Source organism: Felis catus, chromosome B1 (genome assembly GCF_018350175.1).
Source record: "Felis catus isolate Fca126 chromosome B1, F.catus_Fca126_mat1.0, whole genome shotgun sequence".
In the NCBI taxonomy this organism is placed as follows: Eukaryota; Metazoa; Chordata; class Mammalia; order Carnivora; family Felidae; genus Felis; species Felis catus.
The window spans coordinates 52,452,552-52,469,491 of NC_058371.1; the positions used below are offsets into that span (position 1 = coordinate 52,452,552).

Genomic DNA, 16,940 nt, shown 5'->3' on the forward strand with positions numbered 1-16,940 from the left:
TTTCCTTAGGAAGATGCATCTTCTATTCCCCACTATGCTCTCAATTTAAAATTTTGTCCCCAAATCACTTATTTAGTCATTTCTTTAATTATACATAATTGGACATAACTTGGCATCACTGAGTCCTTGCTCAGTAGAAGACTCAACCTAAGTATCTGCCTCTGAGAGTTTGAAGGATTCTTAGTCACAAATCATGTTCAAAACCATCTCCTTGGTAACTCCCCCCAATAATCCCTGATGCTCCTATAGCTCCTGCCTCTGTTCTACTATTCTGCCCTGTTGGGCTTCTATAGCCACACTTATCATACCCCATTATAATGTCTGTCTACCAGACACCCTTCCCAGGTTCCCTAGGCTGACTCCCTCAGAGGAAGGTCATGTTTATTTATATCTCTACCCCTAGCCTCTGGCGTGTGCTTATCACAGAGCAAACATTCACAAAATTTGTTGCGTTAATTGAATTGAAATAAAAAGACTAAATAATCTCATCTCAAGTCAGCAATTTTTTAAATCATATGCTTAAGGAGTTTGGGATCCTTTCAACTTGCATTTAACGCTTAGATCCAACTCTCAGGTGTCAGGAGATGAATAAGTAATAAATTAACAAGAGCTATGATGCACTGAGCACAAGTGGTTCTGGACACTGTTTGGGGCTCTTCACTACCAAGAATAGAAGACAAAGCGGTGATAAGGATTAGATTTGGAACTTAGATTAGGTGTATTCACATCAGCTACTGGTTATTTGGAGTTTACTATTGCTAAATACTGTAACAGATATGATGTTTTATGCATTAATCCACTTACTGTCACAAAAAATTTTTGGAGAAATTAAGAAGATTGTTTCCAAGGAGGCTTAGAACCCAAAAACTCTGTGTTGCTGCTGCTGTTGCTATGAATATCTGTCAAAAAGCTCTTTCTTACTGAAAACTCACAGCAACTTATTGTCTTAGTCTTAAAATCCATGAGGAAACTGAGATCTGGACTGTGGTCCCAGGCCAGGAGTAAAGCAAGCCTATCTGAATTCCATCCTTGCCAAGGTTCCCAGACATAAAGGCAGGAAAGGAGCTTGCCCATGGGCTCCCTTCTGTCCCTGGATCACAAAGCAGGTGACCAGTGGCTTACCATGTCTGGCTGGACCCGCAAGCCTCCTGAGGTTGTCTCAGCAACTTGGTCCTGTTGGTCCCTTAGCTGGTATAGTACAGGACAGGCACCACCTCACCATTCCAGATTGTTAGGCCCATCATTCTCTGCTCCCCTGAGTGTTCCGAGTCAAGTGAAGTGGCACTACTGAAAAGATTCTGCAATCAGAACCAATGACTGGCTAGAGGGCCACTTGTTTTAGAAATGAGAATTCACATTTATTGAGAGCCCATTCTGTGCCCGTCACTCCCACCCATTCTATCATTTGTGCCCATAGTATCTCTGGGCTGGGTATCATTGACACTATTTGGAAGACAAAACGAAACGAACAAGGCTAGAGAACAGCTGACCAGGCTCATACAGATGGCACAAGGCATCAGAGACCAAGCTCTTTCTTGTCTTGCGGATAAATACTGCTAGGCAGAGCTAAATACCCTGTAGAGTTAGCTTGGAGGTTTACTAACTCTGCCCAGTTTGGTGTAGGAAGGCACCACCCATGTCACTAAACCAAAACCCCATGAGAAAACTTTAGTGGCAGAGAGTCATCGGGACCAGTGGAGCCCAGGGCCTGAGAAAGACCAGCTGCTTGCGGTCCTTCCTCACAGGTTTTTCTGGGTCAGCAGTGCCCACTGGACCTAGTGAACCCACAGAAGCCTTCAAAGAGCTCAGCGAGAGGGGCGGGGCTCCCTGGGGGAAGCTGGTGAAGCTCTGACCACAAACCCAGGAGCCGGCCACCTCTGCCTGGTGCTCGCTGCCAGCAGGAAGCCACAAGCTACGTGAACTGATTGAGACAACAGGCATGGGTTTTTTCTTTGGGATTGCATCAAGAGTTGCTGGTTATAGCTAGAAAGCTGTTGCATCACAAGGGTGCCGGGATTTAAAAAGCCATGGTGAAAAGCTACTGAGCATTTGTCAAGGTAAGACTGCATCTTCTACCTTTTTGACCGTCTTATTCTTTTAAACTGTGTAAACAGTGTTCTGAGGCCTGTGGTTGGGAGAGTGGTCAGGAACATCACTTTGGATGTTACAGAGAGAGAAGACATTAACATGATCTGAGCCATAGCTATGAATAGATTGTCCGATCATTTGTTGGTTTCTACTTTGGAGAGTTTTTTAGTTGTGTGTGTTTATGTGTTTCTTTATCTTTCTTTCTTTTCTTCCCCATATTTTTCTGTTTATTTATTTTTGAGAGAGAGAGCACACAAGTATGGAAGGGGCAGAGAGAGAGAGAGAGAGACAGAATGCGAAGCAGGCTCCAGGCTATGTACTATCTGCTCAGAGCCCAACGCTGAGCTTGAACTTATGAACTGTGAGATCATGACCTGGGCTGAAGTCAGATGTTTAACCGACTGAGCCACCCAGGAGCTCCTCATTTTCTTTTTCTTTTTCTCTTCTTCTTTTTTTTTTTTTTTTTTTAATAAAAGCTTATCCATCCAGGTAGATTCTGCTTCTTGGGTTTTCTAAGCTGGAAAAGTCAGTGAATGTGCCACAGGAAAGGTAGAAGACTGAGGGGTGGGAATATGGGTGGGCACACACATACCAGCTGTGGGGCTCCAAGCAAGTTACTCGGCCTCTCTATAAACCAGGGTAATTGTACCTAAGAGGCAGACATGATAGAGATTAGCAGTGATGGAAGGGGAGTGTCAGTTTGGCTCAACGTAAATGATTGGTTGTTTGCCCTTTCTAAATGTTGTTTTTAAATAAGTTTATCCATTTCTCAGACATCAGGGGTTGGGTGATGAAATAGGTTTAATGATGACTTTTTTGGCTAAGAGAGCCATTTCTGAGAAGGAAAGAACAGTTGATAACATATTTTGAGAGGATTTTTAAAATTCTAAGTTGTTGGGTTTTTGGGGGTCTGTTTTTGCTTTTTTGTATTCAAGTTAGTTAACATACAGTGTAGTCTTGGTTTTAGGAGTAGAACCCAGTGATTCATCTCTTACACGTGACACCCGGTGCTCATCCCGAAAAGTGCCCTCCTTAATGCCCATCACCCATTTAACCCACACCCCCAATTCTTAGGTTTTGACAACTGTTCTAGTCATTTCATAATTGACCACTGCTTTCAACTATCCACATTACCAAGAAACTAAATAATTTTTATCATCGGGGCACCTGGGTGGCTCAGTCCATTAAGTGTCCAACTCTTGATTTTGGCTTAGGTCACAATCTCATGGTTTGTGAGTTTGAGCCCTGTGTAGGGCTCTGTGCTGTCAGCACTGAGTATGCTTGGGACTCTCTCTCTCTCTCTCTCTCTCTTAAAAATAAATAAATAAACATTAAAAAAAGAATTATTGCCATTGTGCTTCCATTGTTATAGAGAAAAATTCCACATGATATGTGTAGATGCCTCTCCTCTCTAGATGGAGCTTGACTCTGCTCACCTTGAGTGCGGAAGGGACTTAGAATGAAGTATGGAAAGGGAAAAACAGTAACTCTGTAGTGGAGAACATCAGCAGACGCCACCTTAAGCAGGTGGTCAAGGTTAACGTTTCGAGGGATGTCGTGTTATATTGTGTAACTTTGGCTGCGGTGAAAGGAGAAAAGTACTTCCCCTCTGCGCTGTTCTTCCCCCAAACCTTTAACCCCGGTCTCATCATGAGACAAATCCAAAGGGAGGGACAATCTGCAGAACATTTAACCTTCACCAATTGTCAAGGTCATGGAAAATGAGGAAAGATGGGGAAACTGTCACACATCAGAGGAGAGTAAGGAGACCTGACAACTAAATCTGGAATTAACATCTGGGATGGGATTGGATGCTTCCTGGCGGTGTGACCTTGGACAAGTCACCAAATGTCTTTGTGAAAAGTCCTTAATGAAAATAGGTGAAATTTAAATAAAGCCTGGAGTTTAATTAATACCATTGTGCCAATGTGAATTTCTTAGTTCTGCCAAGTATACCATGGTTAAGTAAGATGATAACATTAGGGGAAGCTGAGTGCAGGGTATATGGGAAGTCTCTACACTATCTTTGTAACTTTGCTATAAACCTAAAATTATTCCAAAATAAAAAGCTAAAAAAAATTATGCTCCTGCCCTAAAGCAGACATGGTCAAAATGTGAACATGCTTGGGGAAACCAAGCATGGTCCAGTAGTCCCTACCCTCTCTTTGAAGTTTCTGGAACATAGCAGGCCTTTTGTTTGTTTTTTTTTTTTGTTTTTTTTTTGTTTTTTTTTTTTTGTTTTTTTTACCATTGTCTCTCCCAACCTTAGTCCTAGAAATTTCTATATTTCTCTTTGTGGCATTCCTTATCACTCACTTATTCTTTCATTCAGCACACATGTGTTGAGCCCTCACTCTATGTCAGGGGCTTCAGGGTGAAGTACCCCATCCTCTGTTTGCCCAGCAGAGCTCACTGTGCTGGGTCAGGCTCTCAGGCCTCCAAGTGCATGCCCAGAGACCCAAACCTGACCTCTCCTCAGTGAGGAAGGAGAAGGCCAGAATGGAGGCAGGTGAGAGCCCCAACCCTGTGTGGAATACCAGGATGGGATCTGCCATCCTCTGGTCCCAACCATCCCCACAGAATCTGTGGCCAGCCAAGCAGCCATGAGCTGTGCTGGAAAATAATTCCCTGAACTAAGCTGTGGCCTGAGGAATGTAGAACCAGCTCCTGATGGAGTGACGCCATGGCCTTGGGAGCTCACCGTGTTGCCCTAGAATCTGCAGCAGCTGGACAGAGCCATCAGGGGCCAGCATCCTTGTTTGGAAAGTTCAGGTGTGTGGGGAGGTAGCAGGGGAGACTGAGAAACCTTTATCCCACCCCACCCCCACACATGCCCCCCTCCACCAGGCCCAGTAGAGCAGGTGTGCCCTCGTTCTGGGGTGATGTCCCAGCCAGATTAGAGAAAGCAGGTGAGAAAGAAGAAAGAATCGTGAAGCTGTAGGAAGACAGCACCTAGATAAAAATCACAACACTCAGATGAAGATCGAAACCAAGAACAGTGATTACCACTGGGCCCAAAGTACCTTTCCTGTCATATCTCCTGCTGCCCCCACTGCTAACCTATATGCACTTTGACTGGGCCGGTCACTCGCTTCTCTGAAATGCATGGGGGCCCGGGGTGGGGGGACGGGGCGGGTGGCACCTGCTCCTGCTGCTCTCTTGGCCTGGGACCTCCTCCCCACTTTCTCATCTGGGCAAGGCCCACCTGTTCTAATTCTCTTGACCGATCCCACTCTTTCTCTTCTGTCACCAGTGTCCAAATCCATTCCTTGTCCCCGTGAACCTCCAACAACATGCTTAGGGCTACTTGTTTGTAAGAGTTCTGGATCTGAGCTCCTCCAGGACAGGGAGCTGTCCCCCTTTCATCCCTCTTTGGGTCCTAGCACTCAGGACAATGTCTGGCTCAGGGCAGGTACCCTGCAAAATGGTCCTTGAGTGAAAGAAACAAGGACAAGTTTTTGAATGCAAGTGAAGATTAAACTATGAGGAAGAAAGCTCAAAGGAAAAACGTGTAAGATTTAATGATCGCCCTTAGCCCAATGAACTCCAGTGCCATGGTCATGCCGGGGTTTTAATAGGGGCCCCTGAAGAAGAAGATGCCTGTCAGCAGGTGTCTGCAAGGCGGTGCTGGCCAGAGGAAGATGCTGGGCCTTGGGGCCAGCCAGTTCTGCACCAGGACCTGGCTCTGCCACTTCCAGCTGGGGGGTGTGAGCAAATGGCCCAGTTCTCTGTAAGGGTGCACCCAGCTTCAAGCACAGATATGAGAATTAAATTGAACCAGATGGTTGGAGCCAGAGACGGAGGCATAGAAGAGGCTATGCCATGGTCCCCGCTGACCCTGCATGACCTTCACTCACAACAGGCCACTGTGTACACCAAAGGGCTGATGTTTCCCAAGCCATGTGGTAGAAGGAGGCTCCTTTGGGTGCCTTGTCATCACCACTTTCTTCTGGCTTCTTTGTATACCTTGATACCTGGGCTGCTGGGCTAGGACAAGGGTGAGGCAAGCAATGCACCTGGGAGGCAGAATTTAAGGAGGCCCTCACCCTCAGGGCTGCTCAAGTGCAGGAAATGTTTGTGCATATTTGTGTAGTGCCTACAAAAATATGAGATGATTTGTGCTTAATGGGTCAGGAATTCTGACCTCCAAGATCATGGAAACTTGATGAGTTCCATGGGGTCTATGAGCGCTGTGAAGTTGTCTGCAAGTTTTTGTGGACATTCACACTCTTCACTCTTCTCCACAGAGTGCTCCTGGCTTCTATCACAGTCCTGAAAGCATCTGCCAACCCAAAATATTTGGAATCACCAAGTCAATTATTTAGTAATGATAATTTAATTTTATCTCTCAATGTGTTGTGGATCCCAGAATTAGAAAGAACTTGGGCATAGGAGTATGACAAAGCAGGTATGGCTGAGAGGTTCTCTTGCATAGAGAGTGGATGGCCAGCCTGTGAGCCAGAAGGCTTGGTTCAATGTTTAGCCCTGCTGTGACCTTGGACAAGTCACTGAATGTCTTTCTGAAATAATAGTTTGACCTCACTCTCTACTGGCATAACTCAGGTAGGTTACTTTTGCCCTGGAGTCTTAGCTCTTTACTTGTTGGTAGCAGCCCATCATAGGGTTATAAGAATAAACTCTCAATGCCCTCTTAGGTGAGTTGAAACTGAAGAGTTTCCACCTAGATTCTATTCAGTTCTCTGTGTGAGAACCACCAGAGGAGTCCTTGTAATTTGAAAAAGCTCATTTTCAGGGGCGCCTGGGTGGCTCAGTCGGTTGAGTGTCCGGCTTCGGCTCAGGTCATGGTCTTGCGGTTCATGAGTTCGGGCCCCACGTCGGGCTCTGTGCTAACAAACAGCTCAGAGCCTGGAGCCTCCTTCAGATTCTGTGTGTGTGTCTCTCTCTCTCCCCCTCCCCTGCTCATGCTCTGCCTCTCTCTGTCTCTCAAAAACAAATAAATGTTTTTAAAAAAATTTTAAAAAAAAAGAAAAAGCACAGTTCACATCGTAACTTTTAACATTTATTTTTATGCATGATATTTATCTTGAAATCTGCCAAAGGGAGACCATGGCTTTGTTATGTTTCTCAAAGAGGCCATGAGGTCAATATGATTGAGAAACATAAATCTAGATATTTGGGGTGTTCCTCACCCCTCTCCCCCTACTATGAAGCTAGTCAGTCTGAGAGCTGTGTGTCTGGATCTCAATGCTTGGAGTGTTCAGGGAATTGCATTCCAGAATCAGGCTTGGCACCCTTTCCTGGTGAGGCTATGCCATCCTAGGCTCCAGCTGAAGGCTGCTATAAGACACAAGGTAGGGACCTCACTGTGTCATCATTGCTGGGATGCCACTGAGACTGCTGTCCACCATGACACTCAGGATCACCCTATGAACGGCTGCAGGATGATTACTCTCAGGCTCCAAACCTGGAAAATCCACGCTTCTCTGGAGCAAAGGATGTCTCAAAGACACTGACTCTTCAAACCGATGATTTCCCACTCTGTGCTTTGGACTCCAGGACACTGAGAGCCTAATTTGCATCCAACAACTAGCAATTGGGCAGCGCATCTCATGGTCTGTATTCCTGTGTACAAGCTTGACACTCAGATTTGTTTTCCTGCCCGAATTTGTCCTTTGGTCTTGATTTCTTCATTTGTTTTCCTCTGCTATCCTTTCATACGTAGTTTTATAAGTGGCTTCAAATCTCTTTGGAAGCACCAGAAAATGAATAAGTCAACAAACAAAAACAGAACAGCATTTTTGAAAGCGCTTGATGCATGGTATGGGTGCTCGATAAGAATTAGTTTCCTTTCTGTGTACAAAACGTAGACCAATTCTTTGTGTTTTTTGTTTGTCTTGTTTTGTTTCTACAAGGGTGCCACCTATGGTGAGATATTCAGCTGTGGGTCTGTTAGACATACACGAGCAGCTTGTCTCACTGCCTATTCTTACAGATATTCCTCTTGGTACTGCTACAAAGATTAGATGTAGTTATTCCATGGGAAGAGTCCATTAATTCCTACCATTTCTATAGTAGAATCAGATTTTTAAAAAGATGTTTATTTTTTAAAAAAACTATTTCATTTGAGGGGTGCCTGGGTGGCTCAGTCGGTTGAGCGACGTCTCACTCTTGATTTTGGCTCAGGTCATGATCTCACGGTCTATGAGTTTGAGCCCTGCAACAAGCTCTGTGATGGTGGTGCAGAGCCTGTTTGGGATTCTCTCTCTCTCTCTCTCTCTCTCTCTCTGTCTCTGCCCCTCCCTTGTTCTCACTCTCTCTTTCTCAAAGTAAACAAACAAACAAACAAACAAAACCTATTTCATTTGAAGATGGGATCAAAAACAATAACCCATTTCATGGTTCTATTTGGGTAGCTTTATGGCAAAGGCTCAAATCCCTTTTTCCCATGTGTTGACGTGGAAAGGAATCATTTCCCCCTTGTGGTGTCTGTCTGATGGACATCCCTGCCATCTGCCAGTACAGCAGGGGGAGATTAGGTTAAGATAGGTATCTCCTAGACTGAGAGCAGTCAGACACTGGTAAATATTCAACAACCAGCTTTCCGGGAAACAAATATACACACATAAGTTCATTAAACATTGTACTGGTATAAAGAATATGTAACACATAATTTACAAATAAAATATGTAACGTTCTTGGGGCCCTGGGTTAAGTCAGTCAGTTAAGCTTCTGACTTCGGCTCAGATCATGATCTCCCGGTTTGTGAGTTCAAGCTTCATGTCGGGCTCTGTGCTGACAGCTCAGAGCCTGGAGCCTGTTTCGAATTCTGTGTCTCCCTCTCCCTCTGCCCCTTCCCTGCTTGTACTCTGTCTCTTTCTCTCTCTCTCTCAAAAATAAATAAACATGAAAACAATTTTAAGAAAATATTCATGGGGCGCCTGGGTGGCGCAGTCGGTTAAGCGTCCGACTTCAGCCAGGTCATGATCTCGCGGTCCGTGAGTTCAAGCCCCGCGTCAGGCTCTGGGCTGATGGCTTGGAGCCTGGAGTCTGTTTCCGATTCTGTGTCTCCCTCTCTCTCTGTGCCTACCCTGTTCATGCTCTGTCTCTCTCTGTCCCAAAAATAAATAAAAACATTAAAAAAAAATTAAAAAAAAAAGAAAATATTCATTATAAATACCATAGAGCGATCGATTCTGCACAGAATGTTTTTGTTGACTTTTGCCAAATTCTCATATCCATGGGCTGCAACTGATGCACAAATATAGTGTTGGCATGAACATCCATTGGTATTTTCATTTATGTTAAGTAGACCAATGTGACAAAGACATGTTGGAATTGCACTCATGAGGCAGTGATGTCACTGGCTTCTTTGTTACATTGGCTAATAGTTTTTAATTACTCAAAACACTTTTCTCAAGTCCTTTGTGCTATTAACAGATATAAATAGGGCACATTTTAAAGGGTTACCTACATTATTTTAACATTTTCTCCATCACGGTATTAGGTCTGAAAAATCAACAAAAAAGCAAATCAACCCCAGAAGCCCTTTCTATTCCTGTGGTGTAAACACTCCTAGATTGCCAATTTCAAGCTGCCAACGTGACCTGGCTGGACATGGGGCCGGGAAGAGATGTGCAACAGCCCACCATTATACAGCATTTCCACTGCACACACAACTGCTGTAAATGACCTCAGTGATAATAGTGAAATGTAGTGAAATAACTGGGAAATGATGACATTTGGGTGTTTACTATCTTCGTTTTTAATATAACTCATTTAATTGTATTTTATATAATTTAATTTTGATTTTAGACCATTTTCAATTTATATGGTTTGGTGTTGAATAATGAGGTGCTTAACAAATGGCTCGTAAAGTTCCCCCGAATTTAACAACTGGCTCTTACAAACCTGCACGAGTTGGCCCCAGCACATTGCTGATGAGAAGCAGGATACCTCAGTTTCAAACCACAGATCAGCGTCCTGTCTGCATCTGGCTTTGCGAAGCAGGGACCAGTGGAGAATAGCTTGCCACCTGGACTTTCCTGAGTCCTGAGCCTTGCAAAAGAGGCCCAGGTACCCAGAGGGTCCTGCTGTCTGCTTGGTGGCAGGGAAAGAGGGGGAAGTGTATGGCCCTGGATAGAGACTTTCTTCCCACAATGGTCATGCCCCTGCACCAGTTGCTGGTGCTGGTGACCTAACTTTGGGAGACCATAGCCCCTTGAGGCGTTTCATGGAGCTTATAAGCTTCTTTAACTTGCATGTAAACTTTTGTGGACACAGGCAACCCTCTACAAAGAGCATTTCTGGCTTTCATCAAATTTCATCCATCCAGGAGGGTTTGGGACTTGCTGGTACAGAAAGAATTGACTTCTGGTTAATTGCTGGGGGGAACGTGGCTTTCCCATATGCTCTTGAGTCAACACGGGATTCTCTTCCTGCTCCAAGAATCACTCCTGGGAGGCCTTTGCCACCAGCGTCAGTGAGACGTAGAAAGCAGAGACGTTTCCTCAAGTGGAAACAGGGCTCTGTGAGGTACAGCGTGCTTGTTGTTGGCAACTGTCTGAGGCTGAGATTGGCAAGGAGATACCTGCTCATATCGGCCTTAACAACCAGACCTGGTGGCTCTGTCACAGGTGTGGAGGAGGTAAGGGTGGGGTGTCACTTGTACCCATGTTTCTGCTGGGACCTTACTTCAGCTGAAGCTGCTAGCCTCTTGGGCTGTCAGAGAAAGGAGCCAGCCCCCAAACTCTCCTCCTGGTCAAATAAGTCTTCCGAGGCTCCTTTGCTCCATGTTGTCACTCAGACAAGCGGCCTCTGAGAACGAGCAAATGGGAAGTGAAAGTGACACCCCCAGAGAGGCTTCTGGCTCAGAGACGAAGGACAGGCCCTGTGACTGATGTCTTCCTCAGAGCTGGGACTCTGGCCTTGAGAGAGATCTCATTTGCTTGCACAGTAGTTTCCTCACGGAAAGGTCATACTCCTTTGTGGCATAGGAAAAAGGGTTTAAAATCTTTCTCCATGAGGCCCCTTGATTAGGGTGCACATGGCTTGCAATGCAACGTTCATTGGATTCCTGCAAAATGACTCTGCGACATTCATCCCAGTGGGTCTGGAGCCTTCTGTTTTCAAATCAGGTTCCTCTAATTGCTGCCTGCACATAAAGCCACTCTCTGATGACGTGTGCTCCACCTTCCTGCCAACTCCCCCCTCCTATTTATTTGTGTGCTGCCCAAACCGCCATGGAGAGACAGCCTGTATGTAAGAAAGTTGACATCTCCATGTTTGGTCCTTCCTTTCCTGTCGAACTGGAAAGCCTGTTGGAAATTGAATGAAGAAAAGGCATGAAAAAGAATGGGGAAGAACTGTGGGCTCTGGGGAGCTGACTCTGTCCCTATAGCATGTTGTCATAAGTTTGATATTTAAGATCAATGAATCTTAAATGGACTTCTGTGAATCTTCATGGTTCCATGCCTTTAGTTTCTTGCACGTGGGAATGGCTGCCAGCCAGCCTCCACTGAGCACGTGCTCAAAAATGTCTCCAGTGTGGTGGTTTGCTGTTGGAGATTGCCCGAGTGACTGAGGGTGTCCCCCACCTCCCACCTGCCCCACCTGAGATTCAGTCCGAGAAGGGAGTGCTTCTACTTCCAGCCTGGGATGTCCTGGAGCTCTCTGGCATGTGGTGTTTAGGGGAAGTTGTCCATTTTGGGCCCTGTTTTAAAGATGTTATAACTAGAAAAAGAAAAAAGAAAATCTCTCCAGGGGAAGAGGTTATTGATGTAGGATATGCTCTCTCTCCATCTCACACACGCACGAACACACACAGCCACACAGGCACATGCACACACAAGCACATGCACAGATACACGGAGGCCCACACACAGAGGTGACACACATACCTACCAACAACAGCAAAACATGCCCAAACCCACTGTTGCCAAGGCCATTGTGACAGAGTAAGGAATAAAGTCTGCCCCATAAAGAGGTTTCCAAGCTTCATCCATTTTGTAGCAATCCTTTGCTAAAGCACCTTCCTCCCTAAAGTTCTTCTCGCTTGTTGTTCTCATCAAAGTTCTCTGCTGTCAAATGGCAAGAAGTGCCTGTCTTCTAGTCTGAGTGGGTCTTGAGAAGGGAGGGAGCATTCTCCTCCTCCTCCCCTCAGCTCAGAGCCCAGAATGGTGTGTTGGCGGCCAGCAGCTCCATGGGGATGCTGGGATGGGGGTCACAGCAGGGGCCCCATCTCCTTCTTTCTCTGGGGCTGGCCTTCCTTCACCCGACTCCACACTGAAGAGGCAGGGTCTGAAATCCTCAGGATATTTGCCTCATCTTCCACTGCCCTGCTAAGGGTGACTGAGTCCCCCCTGCACCCCCCCCCCATCCCAACATTTACCCCAGCATCTTCTGGAGGAGGCTCTGTTCCCTGCGGAAGAAACCTAAAGTGCGAGGAAAGTGGGAGCCTTAGCAAAGGTCAGAGGGTGGGCTAGAACACTCACTGGTTTCCCTGACTGAGGGCAATGCTGTGATAACATCTGTGATAATATCTGTCTCCTCCTTTCTCAAATTTATCCCTGGATCTCCACTGCTTTAACTCAGGCCCTTCCTGCCTCTAGACTAGATGGCTGCCACATCCATAGAGCTCCTGTCTTCTCCGCAGTGATTTGCACTGCAGTCCATCCTCTCTGTAGCTGGCAAGGTCTCTCTGAAGCTCAAATGTGGCCCTGGCACCCCCAGAGGAACATCTCTGTTGACTCCTCAGTGCCTGAGAACAAAACCCAGGCCTCCTGGGACCAGATGTCTTAGTCTCCTGTTCCAGCTTCTCTCCTGGTGTTGTTCTTTAGGCACGTTGGGCCCAGCAGTCCTGTCCCCAGTGACTCCCTGTTGCCCATCACACCTCAGAGCTTGTGCTGAGCCCTCTTCTCCACTTGACATGCCCATCTCCGTGAGGAAAGCTCCTGTGCATCCTTGAAGTTCCAATCCCAAGGTCTCAGCCTCCACAAGTCTTCCTATAACTGTGCCACCCTGGCCCAGGCACCAGCAGGCATGGCTGATGGCTTCTTCTAATGAGCGCAGCAGGGGGCTAGGGTAGCAAGGGCCTCATGCCAGGCACATGCACACACAAGGACACACCCTCATTCCCTGTTTGCACAACCCCACTGTATCGCCAGTTCCCAGTGGCACACCCGGAGAGCAGAGTTCCTTTTCTGAGGTCACACAGATAATCAGTGATCAGCCTGACCTTCAGGCTGGACCTCTTAGCTCCTCACTCTGTCTGGTCACACCATAGGGTGTCTCTAACACAGCCTTCAAACCACCCTGAAACTCTCCCGTGACCCCTTTGCAAATCTAAGGGGTAGACGATGCATGGCTGAATTTGTCCCTTTGCTTTATTCCCTTTTACCTTCCTAAGGTCAACACTCAGAAATATGTATTTCGCTCATTTGTCATTCATTTAAAAAGAAGAAGAAGAAGAACGTGCTGATTGTGAGAACAATGAGGCTAAGGGGGAATCTTTGGAATTGTTGATAAGGACACCGACTTCAGAGAAAGTGGAAGAGTAGGTTGAGTGAGTCTGTTACGAAGGTGGTCCTGGCCTCTGGAAGAACATCTGGAGGGCTCAGTGAAGTCATGACAGAGTAAATTCATGTGGGGTGAGTGTAGACTTGAGTCCACACTTGGTGAGTAAAAATAGAATATCTAGTCTGAACATCTTGATTTCTGCTGGTAGTGGAAAATAGCCCCAGTGAGCTCAGTGCTCTCTCCCTTTCTCCAGGGCTGGGCCCCAGTTCTGGGAGGGGGGGGTTGCTAATGGGTCTTAGGACTTTGGGGCAGTGCAACACAACTGGTCTTCATCATCAATCCACACAGGCCACTTCTAGGATGTCTAGTTCCAGCCTCTGACCTGGGTCAAGCCCTCCTCCAGGACTTCTGTGCCACATCATGGGTCCAGCAGTCATCACGCTGCTCCCCTCCAACTTTGGACCAAGGGACTCTGGGTGAGACCACCTGGGTTCCCGTATTGCCCAGACCAACTCACCACATTTCTCTCAATCTGAGCCAGGAGAGTTTTTTGTTTCTCCTTTCTGTTTCCCTGTGGCAGTGGCTTAAACGTGGGCGAGGAGGAAAATAATAAATGAATAGAAGAAGAAAAAAATCCATTCACATCTCACAAAAACGTTCTGCTGACAGAAACCCTGGGTAAGCAACACTGGACTTGTTGCTTTGATTTTTTTTTTTCCAACATAGAGTACAAATGTAAATCTTGTTTCCAAACTGTGTCTACAAACTTAGGGAACTGTGAGAGTGCCCATGGATCAGGACGAATAGGGGAAGGGGACTGAGGAAGACGAGGGAGAATGGATGGTTTGGCAACCAGCTCCAGCTGTGGGAGGAATGGACACGAGAACTTGGAAAGAAAGCAGAGCACCCTAGCTTCCTACCTGTAGTAGACCATCCCATCCCCAGGAGTGATCCTCGATCCAGTGAGTCCAGCCTGGACCACCAGGAGGATATCGAGATGCAGGTGGGCACTGATGGCTCCTGCTGAGGTGGGGGCCTGTCGCTGCCTCTGAGGAGGACAGATTGCCCTGATTGGAAGGGAAGATACCACCGACCTCAGCTTCTGGGAGCCATCAGAGGAAGGGAAACAATACTCTAAAGGAACTTTAAAGAGACAGGAGCCTAGTGATCCCAGTGGAGATAAACGATCCAGCTCAGGAAGCCAGATAGTACTCGGAATCTAGAAGGGGCCAGAGGATTCCAGTGGGCAGACTTGAGAGTTTGGGGAGGGGGAGATCCGAGGGTTCGTGTGGAGGTAAAGCAGAATGGGTGCCAAAGATCAACCAGGCATTAGGGGTACAAATGACTTTAGTAAGACAGGATAGTGACCTCAAGTTAGGACTGGAGGAGGAGCCTGAAACCAGTGGGGGAAGAAATTGGGAGAGCTGAGATGAGGATGCCCAAGAATGCCAGCCTGTGCCAAGCTGGTTCTGTCCCTGAGGCTGCGTTTCTACAGCTGGGCACTGGTCTTGCCATCTTGGCTGGGGGACTTCCTCTCTCTGGTCTTCAGGTTCCGACCCTGCCAACGAGGGGGTAGGCTAAGTGGGCTCTGGGCATTCCATCCAGTCAACCCTTTGCTGGGTCTACTGGGCGCATAATGCATATCGATCAAATGTGGAATAGCTGCCAGTACTTGAGCGCCAAGAAATGTGCCAGGTGCTTTGTGCAATGAACTCCTTTAATTCCTGCAACAGTCCCGTGTTGTCATCAGGAACCCACCGAGGGCCCTGGGGCCAGAAGGCCAGAGCCCAGATGCAGACTCAGGTCTGCGTGACTCCAAAACCGGTGCTCTTCGCTTTCAGTTATTCGGTCTATCAACCGCCCACTGTGTGCAGAGCACTGACCCAGGCCAACAGTAAGGGCAAGAGAAGCTTATCGCCGGTATCGAGGCAGAGGCCAAACCTTGCTGTGAAATTGCAGCTGGCCCAGCCACACACAGCAACTGAGCAGAAATGGACCGCCAAGCATGGAGGAGCGCAGCGTCACGCTCACTTGGCATCTGGGAAACCTCTGCCCGAGGGGGCATCCAGCACAAGCTTGCTGTCCAGAGAATGCCTCTCTTGTCCTGTGGGCTAGGTCAGCACCTGTCAACTTGCCTTTTCCCTTGCTGGCTGAGCATCGCTCCTGTCTACCCAGGAGCTCCAGCCTCCGTGACATCACCTTTCATTTCTCTGTTTCTCCCCACATCTGGCTACCCTTAGGGATCAGTCATCTCCTGAAATTCCTCCTGCCCCATTGTCTCCCTGCCCTGGAACTGTCAGTTGTCCATTGTTACTTATTGTGACACGCGCTAAGCCAGATGCATGCTAGGCCCCGAGGACACAGAAATGAGAGTCGCTAAGTCAGACGTGAATAGCCATCCTCCCCACCCCCATCCGTCTGTGACCGGGCTGTTGCCGAGGTCCTGCCACACGCTTTGAGGACATCAGATGAGGAAGCCACTCATTTATCCAGGGGCCAGAAGAACTATGATAGAGGAGCTGCAGGAGGAGGGGTTTCGCAGGGCCCAATACCCCTGCGTGCACCTCTGGGGCGGGGACTACCGCCCCCTACTGTTCACATTCCCCAGCGGTAAGTGCCCAGAGGAGAGGGAGGCAGTTTGGGGCTCAGCCCAGGGGAAGTGAGCCAGAGCGCAGACCGCTTTTACGTGGGAGGCTCTGTGCTAATGACTAGTATGCTGACCACGACCTTTAAGAAGGTCAAGTGGCCTCCTGACGCCTGAAGCTACTGCCCCTCCAGCAAGCTGCACTGCAGGAAGCTTTTCTGTAATTTTCTCTTCGTGTCTGTTTGAGAGCAGCCAACCTCCCAGCGCCCACTGGGACCCCTTGGGGACTCCCATGCCTGTTTACAGCATCAGCAAACATCAGACAAGTCATTTACCTCTGACTCTGTGGGTCAGTCCACTTGTGCATGGCATGAGTCTGAACACCAGAGAGGCTCACATGGATTTGGACACGGATGTCCTCAGGCTGCTTGGATGAAGCAGTCTCCCCATTGGCTGGACTCAGATGCCAAGGACCTAACGCATGGAGGGTCCGCCAGGGTGGGTGATGGAAGGCGGGAACAATGAATGTGCTCTCACTGCTCTTTCAGTCCCTCGCTTGGTTTTGTGTGTAGGGGGGTCTGGCGGAGCTCTGACGGGGTCTGCCCACCCTGCCTGCCTTCTCAGCCAGCTGAGAAGGGAAGCCACAGAAAGAGCCGGGTGCTTGGAGGCGGGACAGTGCCACAGCCATTTGGAAGAACAGACTGATTTTGTACAGATTTATCATTTATCTCCTTACCTCACAACTGTAAACTTTATGTAACACCAAAAAAGAAAATTGAAAGCAGCTACAAAC

General features: G+C 47.5%; 2 protein-coding genes and 1 long non-coding RNA gene across 5 annotated transcripts in view; 1 reads left to right on the forward strand and 2 right to left on the reverse strand.

Moving 5' to 3' along the window:
• Positions 1-1,240, reverse strand: part of FAM167A (family with sequence similarity 167 member A) — a 73,879-nt gene extending 72,639 nt beyond the window's left edge. For 2 of the 3 annotated variants that reach the window (XM_023252654.2, XM_023252653.2), the window contains exon 1: positions 1,123-1,231. The gene's annotated coding sequence lies outside the window, so the exon portion shown is untranslated. Of the gene's footprint in view, positions 1-1,122 lie in introns of all 3 variants that reach the window. The other variant, XM_045055661.1, reaches the window with a different exon arrangement.
• A 144-nt stretch (positions 1,241-1,384) lies between these two features.
• BLK (BLK proto-oncogene, Src family tyrosine kinase) overlaps positions 1,385-16,940 on the forward strand; it is an 80,500-nt gene continuing 64,944 nt past the window's right edge. Inside the window, exon 1 of the mRNA XM_003984842.5 lies at positions 1,385-2,057. The gene's annotated coding sequence lies outside the window, so the exon portion shown is untranslated. The remainder of the gene's footprint in view (positions 2,058-16,940) is intronic.
• Positions 7,090-12,378, reverse strand: LOC123384868. The gene is made up of 3 exons (XR_006596569.1): positions 11,659-12,378; positions 9,958-11,363; positions 7,090-7,793 (listed from the first exon to the last, which is right to left on the reverse strand). It is a non-coding gene; the product is annotated as an uncharacterized LOC123384868 (long non-coding RNA).